The following is a 9595-nucleotide window of genomic DNA, read 5'->3' on the forward strand; positions in this document are numbered from 1 at the left end:
AGGTCTGCTAAACTGCCTTAGTTTCCCTGGTGTCACTTGGAGCACATTGATGCAAAGAGACAACCTGAAGTAAGAAAAAAAATAAGTTACTTTAGGAACCCTCCTACACTGTTGGTGGAAATGTAAACTGGTACAGCCACTATGGAGAGCAGTATGGAGGTTCCTTTAAAAACTGCAAATAGAGCTACCATATGATCCAGCAATCCCAGTCCTGGGCATATACCCAGAGAAAACCATAATTCAAAAAGAGTCATGCACCCCAATGCTCATTGCAGCACTATTTACAATAGCCAGGACATGGAAGCAACCTAAATGTCCATCAACAGAGGAATGGATAAAGAAGATGTGGTACACATGTACAATGGAATATTACTCAGCCATAAAAAAGAATGAAATAATGCCATTTGCAGCAACATGGATGGACCTAGAGATTGTTATACTGAGTGAAGTAAATCAGACCAAGAAAGACAAATATATGATATCAGTTATGTGTGGAATCTAAAAAAAGGCTACAAATGAATTTATCTACAAAACAGAAATAGAGTTACAGATGTAGAAAATAAACTTATGGTTACCAGGGGGTAAGGGTGGGGAGGATAGATTGGAAGATTGGAACTGACACATATACACTATTATATATAAAATAGATAACTAATAAGGACCTACTGTACAGCACAGGGAACTCTACTCAGTACTCTGTAATGCCCTATATGGGAAAAGAATCTAAAAAAGAGTGGATATATTATGTGTATAACAGATTCACTTTGCTGTACACCTGAAACTAGCACAACATTGTAAATCAACTATACATCAATAAAATTTTTTTAAAAGTCACTTTACATGCAGACGCAGAGATGCCTGATCCTCAGATCACCATCCTGTGAGTCTAGATTCACAGTGCTGTCCAATGGAACCTTCTATGATGATGGAAATATTCTATATCTGCTTTGTTCAATACAGTAGCCACTAGCCACATGTGCTTATTCAGCATTTGAAATGTGGCCAGGCAACTGAGGAGCTGAAGTTTTAATTTAATTTAAATTTGGTGACATGTGGCTAGTGGCTACTGTATTGGATGGTGCAAGACTCTAGCGTATGGTAATGGAAGCCACAGTTTTTTACCCTACAAATTATATCATCAGGAGCTCTAAGACAATTGCATCCACCCTCTAAAGGTCAATGAATGATGCTAAGATCTTGTGTTGGTCCCTTTACATGTTCTACTTTTAAGTCTCCTTGTTCCTGATTTGCAGGTGGGTTAAAAGATGGATTATCATACAGAAAAGACAAGGTTGCTGGAAATCCTTTCTGGGAAATGACTATACTCAAACCAAACCATGTAGAAATTAACTTCTAATTCCAACACTCTCGCATGACATTTAATAATTGAACCCCCCCCCCCATCAGCCATCCCACTAGCCCAGTGAAAGTTTCAAGGATGACGGAAGCAATACACAAAGTCAACAGAATAATACGAATATCTTAACAAAAACAATCTTGGCTATGAGCTGTCGAGTTGTTTGTCATAAATGGGTTTAGACCCGGAGAGAACTAATCTACTTTCTTGTTTGCCATAAATGCCTCTGGGACTTCCCGAATCCCCATCCAGATCTCCTTTATCACCCAGAATGTTCCCGACTGTCCCACATAGTCTGCTAAATCTATAGCTCACGTAGATAGGCACGTGGTTATGCAATTTGCTCCCAGAGTAGGCTCCAGAATGTCCAGACCTAGTGTCCAGTTGATCTTCCCTGGCAACATCAGGCAGATATGACAGCACATGTGGGCTGAAGAAATACATAGTGTGCCCCTGGGGAATAGTGAGGCACGAGGCACAAACACACATACTCTTAATACAGATAATAATAAAATAACATGAAAAATATGCTAGCTATGCCTGTAATAAAAATCCATGACCAGCTCAGCTCCTCTTTTTCATGCGGGTGCCAATGTATGAAAGTATGTATATACATATACCTATCCTCTTGTCTTTCCCTCCCCCCTCCCGTTTCCTGTTCTTTTATGTTTACTTTCTCTGATCTCTTTGCTTAGTCTCTTTCTCCTTCTGCCTCTGGCAGTTTCCATTTCTGATCCCCTTTCTTCTTTTCCTGAGGCCAGTCTTATAGCATCCTTCAACAAGGTCATGCACTTAGTTAATCTATGAGTGGTATCAGGCCATTAAGGTACAAGTTAAAGAGAAAGGAGGCTTAAACACAGTCCTGTTTTACTTGTGATTGTCGTCTGGTGTATCAGGGGACCTCTATCTACCCTTAGACTTTCTATTTTAAACTTTTTAAAAAAGAAAGTCCCCCCACACTCACTATAGGAATAATGCTGCTTAAATAATGTGTTTATTAAAGAAAAATTGTGAAATACAGAAAAGAATTGTTTAAAGTAACTGTAGTTCCATCGCCCAGTGAAAACCACAGCCAATAATTTGGCTATATTTCTTTCCAGCATTATTTTTCCCTTCCACATAGATTTTTTTTTTTTTACAAAAACAATGTAATCACACTATACATACAATTTTGTATTTTTGGTTTTGGCTTTTTCCCACTTAACATATAAGTGTGTTTTCAAATGATTACACAGGTTTATAAATATAATTTTAGTGCCTACATAATATTCTATAAGTTGGATGCACCATAGTTTAATCATTTCCACGTTACTCATCATTTATCTTGAAGTGGTATTGAATGAGGATTTTCACAAGCATTGATTACCAAGGATCTATGTTAAGCACATATGGATAGCCTCCAAACAGTAATTGCCCATGAAATCACAGGAAAATTATAGTTCAATGAAAGCTTCAGTTTTTCAAAGCACAGTAGATTTCTCCATAAAGTTTAAGAGAGTATAATAGTAGTCAATCTTATAGTAGTGTCAGGACCTCCTTCTCGATGATGACAGCCTGGCATAGTAGAAAGGAAAAAATACTTTGGAATCAGACTTTCTTTTCTTTATTCAATAATATTAATTGAGTGCTTATTGCATGCACTGTAAATACACCAATAAGGAAAACATGGTACATGCCCTAATGGAACATATAGTCTAGTGAAGGTCACAATCAACTCATGTAATTACATACAGCATGATAAATGCTAAGATTGGAGAAATGTGGGGGGCTATTGATGTATTAGTGAGGGACACCTAACTTGGACTTGGGGGATCAGGAAGGCTTCCTGGAGGAAGTGGCGTTTAAGCTTAGTTGTGAAGGATGAGTAGGAGTTAGCAGGCTGAAGATAGGGAGGGGACTAGAGGAGAGACTGTGTGTTCCAGACATAGGGAACAGCAAGAATAAAGGATTATAAGCATGAGAGAGACTCTCTTTATCTGAAGAGAGTCTTTATTTTGCCTTTGTTATTGAAGAATATTTTTACTGAACATAGAATTCTGGGTCGCCAGTGATTTTTTCCCCCAGTAATTTAAAGATGTTTTTCTACTGTCTTCTAGCATCCATAGATTCTGAGGAGAAGTCCATTGTTATTTGAATCATTGTATGTAATGTGCTGTTTTTCTCTGGCTGATTTCGAGATTTTCTCTTGATCTTTGGTTCTCAGCAGTTTGACTATGATACACATAGGTGCAATTTTCTCCATATTTATCCTGTTTGGGCTTTGCTGAGCTTGAATCTTTAAATATATGTCCTTCACCAAATTTGGGAAGTGTTCAACCATTTTTTCTTCCAATACTGTTTCTGGCCCCATTCTCTCTTTTCTCTCCTTCAGGGATGCTAATCACACATATTTTAGACCACTGATGTTCTCTCATGGGTCTATAAGGCTCTGTTCATTTTATTTCAACCAACTCTCTTCTTCAGATCAGATAGTTTTTATTGCTGTACCTTCAAGTTCACTTACTCTTTCCTCTGGTGTTTCATTCTGCTATTAAGTGCATCTAGTTAATTTTTTAAATTTCAGATATTGTGTTTTTCAGTTTTTGAATTTCCATTTAGTTCCTTTTTATATTTTCTATTTCTCTGCTGAAGTTTCCTATCTCTTCATTCATTACCAGGGCATTTTCCTCTCCTCATTGAGCATCATCATCTCAGGGTTGGCCTCCATGAATTGTCTTTCCCTTGAGAATGGGCCACATTTTCCTGATTCTTCATATAGTGAGCAATTTTAGAGGGTTTACTGGACATTGTGAATGCTATCTTGTGGAGTCTCTGGATACTGTTATACTTCTCTGAAGAGTGAGGATGCATTTGTTTCAGCAGGCAATTAACTTGGTTAGATTCAAACTAAAAACCCTGCCTTGCCTGTGGTGGGTGGCAGCTCAAATCTCAGTTCCATTCTTTTAGTCTTAGATGAAAGTTGTTTTCAGTCCACCCTGCGCATGCATGGTTTAGGATAAGTCTTGGGAGAAATTTATACAGATAATTTAGGGTTCCTCCTCAGGATGTCTTTCTGATATATCCCCTCATTTTCTAGAGACTGTCATTTCCCCAGATCCTGTCCTCTGGTTCTATAGGCTAGAAAGATGAGGGCTTCCTGTTGTAGTTTTAGCGATGTGGCTGATGACTACAGCCTGCCCTCAGGCTAAATCCATAAAAATAGGAACCCTGGCCCCTGCTGTTCCCTTCTTCTAAGTTCCAACCTCCATCCAATATCTGCCTACTTTTGTTTACTCTCTGGAGCTTTCATGTGTGTGTGTGTGTGTGTGTGTGTGTGTGTGTGTGTGTGTGTGTATACCAACTTTATTCCTATTTGTTACAGGTTTATTCCATCAAACCTGTGAGAGAATCTCAGATGAGCTTACTTCACATTTTGGGGGGAAAATCATTGCCCCTTTCTTTTTCACCTTAACATTTCTCTATATTATTACCCATATTCTCCTCTTGCTTCAGAGAAAAAGAAAGGCTAACTTGTTTACTTTTCCCCATCACCTCCTATTTTTAGCAGGAACTACAGTTCTTCCAACCATTTATTCAGTTATTCAACAAATATATATTGAACCAGGCATTGAACTAGGCATTATAGGTAACAAGAGTAAGTCAAAATAGACCCTACTTCACTGAGACCTCTCTCTTCAAGATCATCAAACGTCTGGCTTCTTAATCACCAGATCAAATAACCTTATCTCAGTCTTATCCTTTCTAACTTCATTGATCCATCCTCCATTGACTCTGGTGACCAGTCTCTCCTTAAAACTCTCTTTTTCATCTTCCAGTTCTCTCACCTCATTGATTTCTCCTCTCATTTTCCAATTAGAGGAATTCTCGGAGATTTTGTCCTTGGTTGCTTTGTTCTCTTGTCCTTAGTAGTCTTAATCTTAGTGTTTCAACTACTACTTACATACCCAAGACTCCAAGTCTCTGTCTGCAGTCCTGACATCTCTCCTGAGATTGAGACTTGAATTTCAGCTGTTTGTCTCCACTTCGTTGTCTAACAATCACAGTAAACTGCACGTAGTCAGGATCCAACTCATTATGTAGCTCCTGAACCTATTCTTCCTCCTATGCTTCCTATATTGATTAATTTTGATACTGGAAGTGTATAATTAAATAAGAGCTGAATCAGGGCTGTTGCAAAAGGGATTTTTGCGTTGGGTGGGAAGTTTGACAACAGGGAAATCTCTAAAGTCCTTTCTAATTCTGTGATTCCATTATGGTCCCAGCACAGTGTTATCCATTTCCTTCAAGGAGCTTGCAATTGAATCAGGGGAGACAACAACTGAGTGATAGCTAGTCCTGACTTCAAATGCAGCAGGAATTCAGAGAAAGGAGATAGCGTGCACTGAAGTAGTAAGAGAAGGCTAAGCTAAGGTATTCAAAGGTAGAAGCTGTATCCTCTGTTTAATTTCTATCCCCACACACCATTCTCTACACAGTGTAGAAGCTCTATAAAAACTCTTTGAATGATTTTGTAATCATCATTAATGTTTATTGAGTACACATTGAGTGCATAGTTCTTCACTAATGATTCAGGGGTTAACCAAGATTTGATGTAGTCTCTGACCTTTCCCAATCAATTAGTCAACCAACAAATATTTGCTGAGCGCCTATTATTTGCAATGCACCATGCTAGGCATTATGGGGGATACACGATGCAAGAGAAATAAAAGTCATAGTCTCTTCCCTTAGGGAGTTTACGGTATGGTTGGTAAGATGAGACATAAATGTACACAAGACTAATTAAAAATGCGAGTCAGAGCCAAATGAACACTACAGACAAGAAGTCTGTAAAAAATTTCAAAAGTACAGATTACTGTAGACTGGATGAATATGGAGGCTTTATGGAGGAGGTGGGACCTGCACTGGGCTTTGAAGGATGGGCAGAAATTAAATAGGCTTGAAGTTATCATAGGTATTAAGAAGATAGAATTCAATACAAAAAGTTTCAGATTAAAGGCCAGATGAAGAACATCTAGGCAGGAGCAGGCAACTTACACCAGAATGTTACTAAGCTGTTGTTAGTGACATTCTACCCCTTAAACAGTTTTTTTTTTGGTCTTTATTTCTCTCCTTTTTTCCTTTCCTAATTCTTTTTCCATCTTACACCCTTTATGATGACTCCTTTTTAGCCCTGTATGGGCTAAAAGGATCTTCTCTGGGAGGCAGGTTGAAAACCTGGGCTCCAAAACCAGACTGGCTGGGTTCAAATCCTGACTTTACCACTTATTAGCTGTGTGATTTTGGGCAAATTGCTTAATCTGTCTGTGCCTCATTAGTAAAATGCAGCTATAAAAATAGCACCTATGTCATAGGATTGTTCTGAGGATTAACTGAGTTAAAATACATAAAGTGATTAAAAGAGTGCCTGGCAGATAGTAAGTGTTCAATAAATGTTAGCTTTTATTAAGGGAAGAAAGCTGGCTAATTGCAACATTATCAGCTTTCCAGGTCTTATTGTTGCTAGATGATTCATTATATAATTAACAAACACCTGTATGGAAGCTGGAGGCCAAACTCTTGTCAGCTAAAGGGTTAGGTCTTTAGCAACACCTGATAAACATGCATAGATACTCACACACTTTGGCCACACCACTTTTCCTCAGATTGCCCTCACCCTTAGGCGATCGAGAGATACTTTAGTAAAGTAAATACAATCACCAACTTAAGTAGACAAGTTGACTATTTAAAGGACTTTTCATCAACATTGGAAATGTTTCATTAACATTTCATCCAACTTTCAGAAGGGATTTAGTTAAAGTAGAGACGATCCCTAGGGAGGCGCCAGGTGAAATTAGAGTTAAAGGAACGTCAAGAGGAGAAGTCACTACTAGTAGTAGGCAGTTTGATGGATGTGTGCAGAAAGAGAGCGGGGCTCCATAGAAAGGCAGGTAAACTCTGGATCAACATTCCCTGGAGTAGATTGTATGTCATGAGCCCTGCTCTCTGGATTTCCTTTCTGCACTACCTCTTTTACACTCAGACCCTCCCCCTACTCCCTCCCTGCAGTTCCAGACCCCTGCTCCCAAGAACACAAACACTCCAAATTATAGGGGCTCTTGATTTGCCAATTCCTCAGGACAGTCTGAATAGAGACTAGAAAGAAGTTCTTGTCAGTATGATTGCGTATGACTGATTCGGAGATTGTGCAATCTCCTTTGGGAAAAATTTAAAGACAGAAAGATGGATAGATGTATGTTTAAGGTCCAGTATTGCCTGTGGGCAGGAGGATGAACTAATGAGATTCCTTCCAATTTGAGGATCCTAAATCTCTCTCTCTCATTCCCCTCCCAACACTGGACTCCTTTTGGCAAAGAATGAACATAGAGAAATCCAATGAGAGGAAAACGCGCATTGCTCTCACATCATGCTCTGATGTCACCTGTTTGCCAAGAGATTTGCCTTTTCTATTCTATTCTATTCTGTGTGTGTGTGTGTGTGTGTGTGTGTGTGTATAGGAGCCAGCTGATAACAGCTGTCAATTGCATTATTACTGCAAAACATTTAAGTAGCCCAGTACCCTGCTACTCTCCTCTCCACCTTATCAAATCTTTCTCTTAAAAAAAAAAAAAAAGACCATGTATTTACACCTCATTGTGAATTTAACTTTCGCAATTCTCCAAGGGCTATTTGATTTTAAGCCTTTTCCTATTACTTACCTGTATATTCAACTTCTCTCTTTCTACGAAATTCTCCCCCCCCACGCCAGTCGTTAAACATATTCAAGCCTCCTTTCTCTTTAAACAAACAGACAAACAAATGCTTCTTTGTCAATGCATTGCTCTCTAGCTACCACATTCCTCAAATCTTGGGCAAGCTTCTTTAAAGAATAGTCTGTACTAAATGTTTCCACTTCACCTCTGATTCAATTCTTTTTTTTTTTTTTTTTTTTTTTTTTAGAAGCCCTGATTCAATTCTTAATCTGCTGCAATCTGGGTTCTACTCCCAGCGCTCTACCCAACCTCTCACCTTTAGGTAATTGTCAAATTGAGTGTACATTTCCCAGGTTTTATTTGACCATTCTACTGTATTAAACACTGTTAACCACCTACTTTCCTTTTGGAAACATTTTTTATCCCACTCCTTCAGATCACTATTGTCTCCTGGTTCTCTTTCTACCTCTCCGAAAATTCCTTCCTGGGTTTCCTTCACAAGCTTCTCTTCCTGTGCCTGTCCTTTAGTTTTTTTCCCAGATGGAAATAGTTTTATTTTTTCTGATTAAAAAAAGGTACATGTTTATTGTTAAAAATCAGGTCCTTTAGAAAATTATAAATAAAAACATAAAACTGAAACCCCACCACCACACAGAGGTAACTACCACTAACATTTTAATTTATATCCTTCTAGTCTTTAAAAATTATCATATATATCATATACAGTAATACAAATGGTATCATATTACAATATTTTTTTCACAAATAAGATCTTTTATTTGTCACCATTAAAAGTCTGAATTTTAAACAGATTCTTGGACTGGCAGCTAATATCCATCAACTCATTCAACTTTAGCACCTGTCTCATCCCCAGTAGCTTTTCCAGAACTACTACCTTTTTTCCCCTTTTAAAATTTATTTATTTATTTATTTATTTATTTTTGGCTCTGTTGGGTCTTTGGTGCTGCGCGCGGGGTTTCTCTAGTTGCGGAGAGTGGGGGGCTATTCTTCGTTGTGGAGCACGGGCTCCAGGCACGTGGGCTCAGTAGTTGTGGCTCACAGGCTCTAGAGCGCAGGCTCAGTAGTTGTGGCACACAGGCTTAGTTGCTCCGCGGCATGTGAGATCTTCCCGGACCAGGGATCGAACTTGTGTCCCCTGCATTGGCAGGCAGATTCTTAACCACTGTGCCACCAGGGAAGTCCCAGAACCATGTTGCTCCATGAGTTTTCCCAATTCAAACTTGGGCTTGTTCAGCATTTTTACTTTTCTAACAAAGACACCATGGAGCGGATAAATAGATTGGCAAGTGTTTTCTATGTCTTTTCCAATGCTGTCTGGAATCAATTTATTGACTACCTCTTTCAAGTCACTTGTCTGCACCTCTTGGGTCATGATTTCCATCATCTTCTTCCGAATTTGGTGGACCTGCTGGTGCTGGGCATAAGAGGTCTTCCGAATCTGATTGTTGCATTTTTTAGTAAAACCCACACAGAATAGATGAAGCAAATAACCATCGGTAGTCTTGACGTCAACGTGAGCTTCAATCAT

General features: G+C 38.8%; 1 pseudogene; it reads right to left on the bottom strand.

The window, feature by feature from the left end:
• Positions 1–8849: 8849 nt before the first annotated feature.
• On the bottom strand, positions 8850–9595 carry LOC112408527 (40S ribosomal protein S3a pseudogene; annotated as a pseudogene).

This window comes from Neophocaena asiaeorientalis, unplaced genomic scaffold (assembly GCF_003031525.2).
Source record: "Neophocaena asiaeorientalis asiaeorientalis breed wild unplaced genomic scaffold, Neophocaena_asiaeorientalis_V1.1 scaffold760, whole genome shotgun sequence".
NCBI lineage: Eukaryota > Metazoa > Chordata > Mammalia > Artiodactyla > Phocoenidae > Neophocaena > Neophocaena asiaeorientalis.